At 43.7% G+C, this 12,998-nt stretch overlaps 1 long non-coding RNA gene across 1 annotated transcript in view; it reads right to left on the bottom strand.

Moving 5' to 3' along the window:
• Window positions 1–12,334, bottom strand: part of LOC142073496 (uncharacterized) — a 110,135-nt gene extending 97,801 nt beyond the window's left edge. Inside the window, exon 1 of the long non-coding RNA XR_012670381.1 lies at window positions 12,290–12,334. This is a non-coding gene — a long non-coding RNA (uncharacterized LOC142073496). The remainder of the gene's footprint in view (window positions 1–12,289) is intronic.
• Between the last annotated feature and the right edge of the window lie 664 nt (window positions 12,335–12,998).

A 12,998-nucleotide genomic window follows, 5' to 3' on the forward strand; every position in this document is an offset into this window, starting at 1 on the left:
TCCTGGGTGAATATTAAAAATGAGCCCAAGATGCAAAATGCAGATCTCGATTTCAAGCCTGACTTTATTCTGAGGATCTTTTGGTGTGGGTGTTGGTCTAGTTACTGTGAATAATGCTTTTTTCTGGATGAGGTGGAACCTCAGGTTAGAAACTCTTGACTACCGGTAAATGATAATGTAGCCAGTTCTGAGGGCCTCCTGTTGGGTTCTTAATGATCCATAAAATTGTTTAAAGGGAAGCTGACAACTTACTATTGTCCTAACCTGTGAATTTTGTTTTAAAACCTGTGTTAAAAGAACATTATTAACATGGCAAAGTCAAACTGTCAAAATTAGGCAATCCCAGGATTAAGGTTTCTGTGCAACTTTAGTTTGGCCCCCCCTTTATGTATGTGCCTTATGATACAGTCTTCAATTACATGATCAGAAACGTGATTTTTTTTCAAGTTGACAGTATCCTGCAAACCTTCCCTCAAAGCACTGGAAACCCAACCACAGCAGCACTGTGTTAATGCATGAGAGCAGGACGCTGACAGTGGCTAGAAAACAAGCTTCCCGTTCAGTGTGCATTCGAAAGGACACAGGCCCATCTCTCACATGCAGACAGCTGTGTGCATGCCCAGGCTCTGCTTGTGTGTGTACATATCAGACAAAAAGTGCATGCTCACTGTTATGTTGTGACCTTTTGAAAACTGGATCCAGACAGTGAAACTGACCAGACTAGTTTCTCTGGCCAGGCAGAGAGAAATGTACATGGCAAACGATGACAGGTTCATTATAGTTGGTGTTTGAAATTCTTTCTGCCTTAATCATCTGACATATTACAAATAGCACAGGGACAGATTAACTAAAGAGTTTCCCTGTTATTCTTCTCCTGGCCTTCAGTGTTCTCTATTGGCTGTACTGGGACTTGAATTGGGGATGCAGGTTTGCTGCAGTCAAATTGTTTCTTCTCCATTCAGCCTAGCGCATCTCACTTGAAGTTATTTGCTGTCATAGTTGATCTCTGTAAGGACTTAGGGGAGAACACTTTAATTAGCCCTGATGAAGTGGCAGGAGCCAAGTGAAACCTGCTGGCTCTTGTGCTCCTTCTGTTTGTATTTCCTGATATGTATACTTGTGGGCAGAATTTTAAATCTGTTTAATTGCTCTTCACGATGTCTAGATGTCTTTAGTGAGTGCATCTCACCTGTGCTTACAATTTACATGCACCCACCCACACGCATACACTCCATGCATTATTGCACCATAGTTTGTTGGACACCCCACTGCTGTTGTAGATGTGGCTAGATCGATGAAGAATTCTCCCACTGACCTAGTTGCCCTCTCTTGGAGAGGTGGATTCGCTACCGCGAGGGGAAAACCCTTGCCATCGGTGTAGGAAGCATCTATGCTTTGGCGCTACAGAAGCAGAGCCGCAGACCCGTAAGTGTGCTGCTATAGCAGCTGAATACTCTGAGAGCTTCTTATATTAGTTTCTGATCCATGACAATGCTTTGCCTGTCACTCCCCGAGAGAGAGATAATAAACTCTTGTGGGGATTTTACCAGAGGCTTACTGAAAGTCTAAATAAATTGTCACCTGGTTCTCCTTTAGCCACTATTGTGCTTACATGCTCAAAGACTTCTAATAGATTAGAAGGACGTGATTTTCCTTTACAGGAGTTGTGCATGTTTGCTTCTCATATCATATGAATCTAGATGTTCATTATTATTGTTATTATTATTAATAGCAATTTATGTTACAGCAGAGCCTTGAGTCCCTGGCAGAGAACAGGGCCCCAGTGAACTAGACTCTCGGAGAAACTAGCAATGTCCCCAGGACAAGTGTTACCAGATTTTCCCGTTACTTTGAGGTATGCTCATTTATTAGGGTTACTCTTCTGGGGGGCGAGGGGTTCTGTAATTCTATCAATGTACTGCTTGTGTTTTCATACGGAGCTCTACTTCTCCCTTCTGCAAGTTCCCTCCCAATGGAGCTATCTGACAGGACCTAGGTTCCCTAGGGCTGGGTTCCTCCAGCCCCAGAATCAGATGAACACCTCCCCCCCCCCCCACACACACACACACTAACAGACTGCATCTGAGCGGACTAGGTCAATCAGCACTCCCAAGCTGACCCCTTATATGCCCCTGGACTCAGCAGACTGGGTCAAGCAGCACTTCCAAGCTGCCACCCTCCCATGCCACAGGTTCAGCACATCCCTGTCCCCACTTTCATGTTACAATTGTTCTGGTAGTAACCCACTTGATGAGCAGACCTCACAGGATTTTTGGGCACTACAGGGATCTTTAGCTTAGGTAAAAGAAGCGTTGCTGCAGAGCAAATGGGGAAGCCAAAAACACAAAAGAAAGGGAGGGAGGAAGGAAAGCAACCACACTAACCATAAAAGTTATTTATTGCCAGGTAATAACTATACAAGGAGAGCCAAACAAACAAAACAGTTACAATATTAAATCTAGCTTAAATTTGATTACAAAAGTCAGGTTTAGAAAACTATTCCTGATCACACAAGTCAGGGTTAGAAAGCTATACCTAGAGTAGAAAAAAAACCCAACAACAGAGAGAGAGAGAGCTGAGTTCTCACCACTCTGTGAAGCTTGAACCGGGCGGGGTTCTCAGGTTGTGGTGGTACCTGAGGGTCCGGAGTGCTGGAGACAAGCAGAGCCCCCAGCACGATCAGTCAGGAGAAGATGAAGTCCCAATGGAACTGATGCAGATTTTGAATTCAGCATCAGAATACTTACTTGAGCATGGGTAGGGGTTTTCTGTAGGGAAACAACAGTGGTTCAAAGGAGAACACTAGATTTGTTTATGGGTAAACTGATGACTCAAGAGAGTATACCAAAGTCGTTTTATTCAGGCTAGACAATAGGAACTGATCATTCCTGGCTACGGGTGGTGTTCCTTCCAGGGAGCTTACAATGCAATTAGGCAGCTTCAGTATTTTGGATACCAATAAGGGATTTATTACTAGAATTGGTCTGATAACTACTGAGCTGGGTGTGTGCAGGTGTGGGTTCATTAACATCTGGAACAGAGATCCCCCATCATGCAGTGCTTCCCTGCTTTTCTGGTCCCAGAGTTCAGTGTGGTTCTTGCCTTGGAATCTCTGTTCTCCATTCTGTATGCTAATAGAGATGCCTCCCTGTCCCGTCCCATCCCGTCCCGTCCCGTCCCATCCCCCCCCACAACATGCTATGCAAACTCCAGGGGCGTTGAAAATATTTACTGCAGCTCTGCTCTGGACAGCTCCAGCTGAATTTAAGCCCTGATTATTATGAGTAGTGAAGAAGTAGGAAAGGAGCAGCTGTCTCTGCAGAGGATGCTTCCCCCCCTTGGGCTGTAAAATAGGACTTTCTTGGCAGCTCATGGGCAGGCTCCATAAAGCCTGTTTCTTCCTTCTCTATCCTGACTGCCTTTGTGTGAAGCACTTGATCTTCCCATGTCAGCCCATGCCTCCTCTCCATTAACAACATGGTGCCTTTTGATGGCTCTGCACTTTTGTTTGGATGGCTGCATACGGGGTGGGGATTTTTGTTTGTTTGTTTTGTTTTTCAGCTTTTCTGCTTCTACATGGCCTGAGCTGTAGCTGCTGCATTTTTCTTTTTAATCTTCATTTAATTGCTAGCAAACCCCGAGAACTGAAGAGGAATGTGTCGATGATTTAATAGCAATCACAGGGTGGGGTAGATGAAGGGCACAATCCAACATGCATGGGCCTTTGTTTGACCACAACAAATCATGTCCCTTGTTTAATAGCTCATACAACAAAGCAGTGCTCAGAACAAGAAGAGACCCCCAGGAGTTCAGTCCAGGCATTTTATTCCCAGCAGAACCCGTTACAAGGATCGTCCTTGAATTAAATAGGGGAGCAGCTTAATGTGTCATTGAACTACAAATAAAAATACATGCTCCTCCACTCAGAGTTAAGATGCAGATTTCCTGTCTCCTCTATCTCGCCCCCCTGGCAATCTGCTTCCTGCTTGGATATGATTTGCACCATGACAAGAACTCCAGTGCGTTTGCAGCTCCCCCTCGGCTCCACTCCACAGTTCAGACCTGCCCTGCAGCATCACAGAAGCTCCCCTGCTGTCCCCTCTCCCTTCTCTGATCTACTCCCACAGCTCACCTGTGGAACAGAAACTATTTGGTAAGTCGTACGTAGGAAATGAAATCCCCCTTCTGTCCTTCAAGAAAGAAGCAAAAGGAGTCCAGGTGCCCAGCATATGATGCTGTTAGATGTTACCGTACCAGAACAGAGAATCATTTGGGAAGAAATCATCCCTTCAGTAAGAGACCCTTCAGGGATGTTAACAGCCTGTTTGCAAACTGGTGTGGTTTATGCTAGTCCAGTGGTTCTCAACATGCAGCCCGTGGGCTGCGTGGGGCCCAGTCAGCACACAACTGCAGCCCTTGTGACATACTCAGGGCCATATAGGTAGTATAGATATTGTGTGGATGCAGCCCACATAACACAGAGAGAGCTGCATTATGTGGCCCACAATGGTAAATAAGTTGTGAATCACTGTGCCAGTCTCAGCTGCTTCTTTCTCCAAAACACTTCCAAGATCTCTCCTTTTCTTTCTAATCTTACAGTTAAAACCCTAATTCAGATTCTCCACATCTTCCATCCTGATAACTGTCACCTCTCTATTTTAGCCTCTGTGACACCCCTGTTGCCCTGATTGGGTCCATGCAAAATGCAGTACTGCTGTAGACTTGATAACCTGTTTCAGAGCTTTTCCGGGGAGCTTAGTTCTGAAGAACCAGGCAAAACTTGAAATCCTCCTTGCTCATTTGTTTTCTTTTTCTGTGTGTGCATTTTTGCAAATTTGACCAGGGCAATTAGGGACCTTGCCAAGCTAATTTTCGCTTGTGAACTAATTGGAATCTGAGGAAAGGTTTCTATAGGTCAAAAGCCAGCATGCACGCTCCACCACTGTTCCTTCAACAGTTATCAAGTCTAATGCAATAATTATGCTTGTATTATTCAGCTTGAAACTCTGGCAGGATGTTATTCAAAGATGATGAAGGAACAGACTGCTCCAAAGTTTTGGCAGCCCACAGGATTATTAAAACCCTTCTCCTTCTGGCAATGAAAATACCCACCGATGCCTGGAACTGTGCTTTGATCAGAGCTGCGCGTGCATTATAAAGTGTGCCCTGTGCAAATTCTGTTACAGGAGAAATTTGTTTGGAGTCATTAAGCTGATAAAGGCAGTTCAAACTTTGCTAATTTCCCTGACATTTTTTCATGAAAAATTGTGAATTTTGGCGGTGAGAAAAATTTTGAATTCTGTGTTGGTGAAAAACATTCCTCATTTTCAACCAGCTGTACTTGCTGGAAAGCAGCAATTAATATTTACTACACTGAATGCATCCTAAGAGATGGCACATCGGTCTGACCATGTAGGGTCCAGGGCATGGGCTGTCAGGTCTAATGGCTAAAGTCAGGAGCATGGAATTGCAACCAGTATCAGGGGCAGAGTTAGCAGTCAAGCCAAAGATCAAAGATCGAGTCAGGGTCAGAGCTGGAGACTGAGTCAGGTGAGAAGCCGGGGTTGAAGCCGGAGTCAGTATCAGGGTGCAGGAGCAGATATCTGGAGCAAGGCAGGAAAGCAGGAACCAGGAACAGATGGGGTTCTGGGATAAGAAGGGCAGGAACCAGGAACAGGCAAGAAGGGCTCTGGAGTCAGGCACATGGGACAAGGTCCATAGTAGCAGCCAGCTAGAGAGTCAGCTACTGGCTCAGACAACTTCCTGGTCCCCTTTCTGTTAAGCTATTACCAGCAGGAGAGTGGGGTGGGGGGAGGTATTTTTTCATGCTTTGTGTGTATAAAAAGATCTTCTATACTTTCCACAGTATGCATCCGATGAAGTGAGCTGTAGCTCACGAAAGCTTATGCTCAAATAAATTGGTTAGTCTCTAAGGTGCCACAAGTACTCCTTTTCTTTTTGCGAATACAGACTAACATGGCTGTTACTCTGAAACCTAGTAGGATTGGCATTTGCTCATGAACTGCTACATCAGAGACAAACAAATAGGATCTGCCACTTACTTATAAATAGCTCCCCATTAAACACTCAACATTAACGACTGCCAAAGACAATGGGCCCTGGGTGACACACTCTCTCACAACAGTTCATGGGCTTCCCTGCAATTATTCCCAGAGATAATTGTAAAGATAACATCGTTTAAAATATCTAATGTTTTATTCAATATTTCGGTGAGTTTCAATTACTCCCAATTATAATTCAACAGCTTTCTATTTAAAACAATTATTGTCCTTTACAACGTGTTTCAAGTCAAATAAATTGTTTGCCGTTATTCGTCATTGGTTTCTTCTGTAGGTTTTGGTTTCTCGCTCTTCTTTGGTTTTTGAGTTTCCTATTAACACATATAACCTTTCATTAACCCCTTACGTGCCCTCAGAATACACAATAATACAATGAACTTCTGACAAAAAGCTACCACTGCAATCACTGAGACAATCAGAATCAATTAAACTAATTAAAAATTAATACAATTCAATTACAGGCAGTACGATCCCATTTAAAAGTGATTGAACAGTGGGGAGATGCAAACACAGGCTGGGGGATGAGGGGGCAAATACAGTGTTCCATGTGTTACCAGGAAATGGTCTTGCCACTAGCATTAGAATCCTTATATGCAAATGAGCACAACACACCCAATGAGATCATAGAATCATAGGACTGGAAGGGCCCTCGAGAGGCCATCGAGTCCAATCCCCTGCACTCATGGCAGAACTAAGTATTATCTACACCAGTGTTACTCAAAGTGGTGGTCCGAGGAAGGGTGCCGGTCCGCGAGCCATCGGCTGCCAGTCTGCACGCATATTGGAAAAAAAAATTGCCGGTCCCTCACATCCGATAGCTTGAGAAGCACTGATCTACACCATCCCTAGACTGGCATGGCCAATCTAAGTAAGTGTGTTCAACTGGGGTGTCCCATTCTTTGGTTTGTTGACTGGGGGAGTAGATCCTTCTGGAAACGAAGGATTCCTGTAGGCACATCTACGCTTACACAAACCAATAACTGAACCCCCCCTTTACTTTATAGTATAAAACATGATCTTTTTGACATGACGATGGGCATTCAAGTTTCCCTAATGTCCAATGTCCCTGGATCCTGAGCCCATTCAACTCAATGGAAAAATTCCCATTGACTTCAATAGTGCTGGATCAAAGACATAGTTTGCAAACAGTGCTGTCCTTTTCAATCCCAGTTTCCTGTTTATGTGCTTGGTATCACTGGCAGAGTTGGATGAAAAAGAAGTATAAAGTTGCATAAAGTTTTGAAGGCAATGATTTTTTTCGATTTCATTCAAAACCTTTCATGAATGTTTACAAATGGCGATGAAAATTTTCAATTTTTTAAAAATCCATTTAAAAAAAATTCCTTTCATTCCAGCGGGAGAAAAACCCACTTTCTCTCCCTTTTAAAAATCTTTCATCTTTTTCTTTTCCAGTGGAAAAAGGTTAAAAAGTGAAAGAAACTGTCCCCCTGCCACACTGTTTCTTTCACTCTTTTTTTTAAACTTTTAAATGGGATTTTTCCCTCCAAAAAAGTAAACAAAATAATCAATTTAAAAAAAAATCAGAAAGTACCAAAAGTTTTCATTTACCATTTTTTTGAAAAATGAGAAATTTAAGTCAAAGCCACATATTTCAACTCATTTCTTTTTTATCACATTTCCCCCCCACCTCTAGCCACTGGTTTGTAATCACTCCAAAGTACTTTTAAAAAGTTCTATGTAGATGTTGAGCGGCACACCCAGTTGTATCTATGAATGTACTGGGATGAATATTCAGCCAACCACCTTTAATGCTTTTTGCAATGTGCCTTTGTTGAGCAGCTCTTAGCATCCTATCAACTTCTTGCTGGCGCTCTCTCTGTTCTGCTTAGATTTTTACACAGCAGCTGTCACTGTGGTATCTAAGGCCCCAATCTAGTATAGCACTTCAGCACGCTCTTAACTATAAGTATGTAAGTAGTCCCCTTGAAGTTAATGGGGGTATGCCGGGTACATAACGTTAAGATCAGGCTTCAGTGATTATTGATGAGTCCTAAATGCTAGAGATGGGAGGGAGTGGGAACAGCTCTATGGAGGTGTCGTGCTTTTAAGGAAGCACAACTTGTCTACACACAAAAGTTAAATCAGTTTAGAATCTGATGAAGTTCAATTTGTGCAAAGGTCTGCTGAGACTACTCTGAAGTTGACTTAAGTTAATTCAATAAAGGGCACTTGCAAAGTGATTTCAGAGGGGGATTGCTCTGATTTAACAACATCAGTTTCTAAAATGATTTTCTTAAATCCAGTGCAAGTGGTATGTGCAGACAAAGTCATAATCAATGGAGCAGCAGCCTTATACTTTGAGCAGCCTGGATGGGATCCCTCTGTAGACACACGTAGCTCTCTACTGGAGACAAGAGACGACTCAAACCAGCAAAGTCAAGTCTTATGCTTTGGATAAATGGAACATTTTATAGTCAACTTACATTAAAGTGATCCCACTGTTCTGTCTCCTCTAATCAAGACTCCATTTCAGGATACATGCCCTAGAAATTACTGTAATACACTCTACTTCAGTATCGCTTACATTTCAAAGAGGAAATGAATAGTTGGCGGGGAGGAGGGTTCTTTCCAACACTTTTGCACACTTTTGGCCCAGATCCTCAATCATATTTGGATGACAAAGGGAGTTAGGTACCTAAATACCTTTGAGGATCTGGGCCTTTGTTTGTAGGTTTGCTCATAAAATATCAAGCACAGCAGCTGCAGTTATGTAAATAAGGTGATGCCATGAGTGATGTTAGACCTCACTTAGAGTTGTCAGGAAACTACACGTTTCCTCCCCCCCCATTAAAATTTCATGGGAAAAAATCCCCTTTTGAAATTTCGTTTTGGTTTGAAAAGTTGAGTCAGAACAAAAGTTTTTATTTTAGATTGGAAAAATGGGAAAATGTCGCTGAAATTACTGATGGGAAAATATTTCAGCTGAAATTTTTCTACCAGCTCAATCTGCCCCTTCACCTGGAAGGTGGTTGTACATAGGGATTATCTGATGTCAACCAGTACACTGGCCGGCCAATCAAATAATAGATTTGGAAGACCAGGGCTAATCCTCAAGTGCACCCATTAAGGTCCTGGTCCTGCAATCCATTGTCCATGGGCACATGATTACACCCAGAGGGAACCCCCTGATTTTTGTGGGTTGCCATGCAGGCACTGCGAGGTGCCAACATGCACTGAATTGAAAAGTGCGAACTTTGCAAATGGACCCACCCATTTGTGAATGTTTTGTTGGTGCAGTTCAGGAGGCTATCACTGGACTCTAACAAAATCACAGCTGCAGGTAAGCTGTGTTGGCTCTCCCAGCTATACCTAAGGGGCAAGTGTTACATCCTTCTGGCTACAGATTGACCCCTCCCCTTTCTACACAAATGTGCTATGAAATATCAGTAATTTGTAATTCACAGTTTTTAAATTAAAGTTGCTTCTTGTTATCTTGGTGCCTGATCACAAAGCCCTCCAGATGGTAGGGCTTGGAGCAACAAATACACAAGCCCCATAATGTGGTTATGGGAGCACAGAAACCCTCTTTGGGACTGCCACCTGATGTGCCTAGACTACGTCTAAGCCTGTTTTCCCTGTCAGCTTGGGACTTCAGTGCCTTGCCTGGTTGTGCCAGACACACTAGCCTGCTACAAACACAGACACAGGGCTGAACCACATCCCCTACAAGCTGCAGGCTTTACTGAAAACAGCTTAAGAAGTGTTCCTGGCTCCAACACTAAGGTACCCAGCTCCCAATGGGGTCCAAACCCCAAATAAATCCGTTTTACCCTGTATAAAGCTTATAGAGGGTAAATTCATAAATTGTTCACCCTGTACAACACTGATAGAGAGATATGCACAGCTGTCCCCACCCCACCAGGTATTAATACATACTCTGAGTTAATGAATAAGTAAAAAGTTATTTTATTAAATACAAATAGTAGGATTTAAGTGGTTCCAAGTAATAACAGACAGAACACAGTGAATTACCAAGCAAAATAAAATAAAACACTCAAGTCTAAGCCTACTACAGTAAGAAAACTGAATACAGATAAAATCTCACCCTCAGAGATATTTCAGTAAGCTTCTATCACAGACTGGACACCTTCCTAGTCTGGGCACAATCCTTTCCCCTGGTACAGTCTTTGTTTCAGCTCATGTGGGAGCTAGGGGATTTCTCATGACTGCAGCCATCTTTGTTCTGTTCCACCCCCTTATATATCTTTTGCACAAGGATGGAATCCTTTGTCCTTATCTGGGTTCCCACCCCTCCTTCTAAATGGAAAGCACCAGGTTAAAGATGGATTCCAGTTCAGGTGACATGAACACATGTCACTGTAAGACTTCATTACCCACTTGCCAGTACACAGGTATACAGGAAGACTTACAAGTAAACAGAACCATCTACAGCCAGCTGTCCTGGTTAATGGGAGCCATCAAAATTCCAAACCACCACTAATGGCCCACACTTTGCATAATTACAATAGGCCCTCAGAGATATATTTCATATTTCTAGTTTCAGATACAACAGGGATCAGCACCTTTTGGCATTGGCCCGCCAGGGGAAGCCCCCTCGTGGGCCATGCCAGTTTGTTTACCTGCTGTGTCCACAAGTTCAGCCGATCGCAGCTCTCACTGGCTGCAGTTTGCCGCCCCAGGCCAATGGGCACGGCAGGAAGAGATGCAAGCCAAGGGATGTGGTGGCTGCTGCTTCCCGCAGCCCCCATTGGCCTGGGACGGTGAACTGTGGCCAGTCGGAGCCGTGATCGGTCAAACCTGTGGATGCGGCAGGTAAACAAACCAGCCCGGCCCACCAGGGGGCTTACCCTGGCAGGCCATGTGCCAACAGTTGCCGATCCCTGAGATACAAGAATGATACATACATAGAAATAGGATGACCACACTCAGTAGATTATAAGCTTTGTAATCATAGAATATCAGGGTTGGAAGGGACCTCAGGAGGTCATCTAGTCCAACCCCCTGCTCAAAGCAGGACCAATCCACAATTTTTGCCCCAGAACCCTAAATGGCCCCCTCAAGGATTGAACTCACAACCCTGGGTTTAGCAGGCAAATGCTCAAACCACTGAGCTATCCCTGCCCCCCCAAGATGATACCGTACAAGAGTCCTTTTGCATAAAGCATATTCCATTTACATTATATTCACACTCATTAGCATATTTTCATAAAATCATATGGAGTGCAACATCACACCCTGTTCCTGAAATTACTGCCAGAGTCTCGGACACTGTCCATGGCGGAGGCAGTATACCCAAAATTCCTTTTTGGGCTCCCCTCTGAGGCAGACACTCCTGTCTCCCCCAAAAAGGAACGAGACCCTGATCCAGCTGTGGGCTCACAGCTACCAGCTATGACAGACCCTTCACTGGCCAGCAAAATCTCCCCCCCCACCACAGCTACAGAGTAGCTTCCAGCTACAGAGCCCTTAGGGTCTGTTTCCACTGGAGCAGTCACCAGGACCCCAACTTCCAGCTCCAGGATACATGTCTCTGTGCACCTCTTCCACTCCATTACAGCCAATTCATGCTTCTGGGACTCAATTTGCTTTGTCTTTTAAGTCCAGGGTTTGCTGGTGGGCAGCCTTTTTTTCCCCCAGAGCAGCCTTTTCCCAGGCAAATTACACATCTGTCAAGGTTCCTTCCCCACTCTGAACTCTAGGGTACAGATGTGGGGACCTACATGAAAACCTCTTAAGCTTACTTTTACCAGCTTAGGTTAAAACTTCCCCAAGGTACAAACTATTTTACCTTTTGCCCTTGGACTTTCGTTGCCACCACCAAACGTCTAACCGGTATTATTATTATTAGGAAAGAGTCCGTTTGGAAACGTCTTTCCCCCCAAATCTTACACCCCCTTTCCCGGGGAAGGTTTGATAAAAATCCTCACCAATTTGAATAGGTGACCACAGACCCAAACCTTTGGATCTTAAGAACAATGAAAAAGCAATCAGTTTCTTAAAAGAAGAATTTTAATAGAAGAAAAAGTAAAAAGAATCACCTCTGTAAAATCAGGATGGTAAATACCTTACAGGGTAATTAGATTCAAAACATAGAGAATCCCTCTAGACAAAACCTTAAGTTACAAAAAGACAGAAAAAGCAGGAATATCCATTCCATTCAGCACAGCTTATTTTCTCAGCCATTCAAAGAAATCAGAATCTAACGCATCTCTAGCTAGATTACTTACTAAGTTCTAAGGCTCCATTCAGGTTCTGTTCCTGGCAAAAGCATCACACAGACAGACAGAGAGGCTTTGTTTCTCCCTCCCCCTAGCTTTTGAAAGTATCTTGTCTCCTCATTGGTCATTTTGGTCAGGTGCCAGCGAGGTTATCCTAGCTTCTTAACCCTTCACAGGTGAAAGGGTTTTTCCTCTGGCCAGGAGGGATTTTAAAGGTGTTTGCCTTTCCCTTTATATTTATGACAACATCAATTTCCATTTGTCTTCCCTTCTGTCATAAATATAAAGGGAAGGGTAACCACCTTTCTGTATACAGTGCTATAAAATCCCTCCTGGCCAGAGGCAACATCCTGTTACCTGTGAAGGGTTAAAAAGCTCAGCTAACCTGGCTGGCACCTGACCCAAACCACCAATAAGGGGACAAGATACTTTCAAATCTTGGCGGGGGGAGGCTTTTGTTTTGTGCTCTTTGTTTACGTGTTTGTTCTCTCTTGGGCCTGAGCGAGGCCAGACAGAAATCCATCTTCTCCAACCCATCCTAATCCAAGTCTCCAATATTGCAACCAGTTTCGGTAAGCCAGGCAAGGCGGATTAGTTTATCTTTTGTTTTATGTGAATTGTCCCTGTGTTAAGAGGGAGGTTTATTCCTGTTTTCTGTAACTTTAAGGTTTTGCCCAGAGGGGGATCCTCTGTTTTGAATCTGAATACCCTGTAAAGT

Source organism: Caretta caretta, chromosome 10 (genome assembly GCF_965140235.1).
Source record: "Caretta caretta isolate rCarCar2 chromosome 10, rCarCar1.hap1, whole genome shotgun sequence".
Classification (NCBI taxonomy): Eukaryota; Metazoa; Chordata; order Testudines; family Cheloniidae; genus Caretta; species Caretta caretta.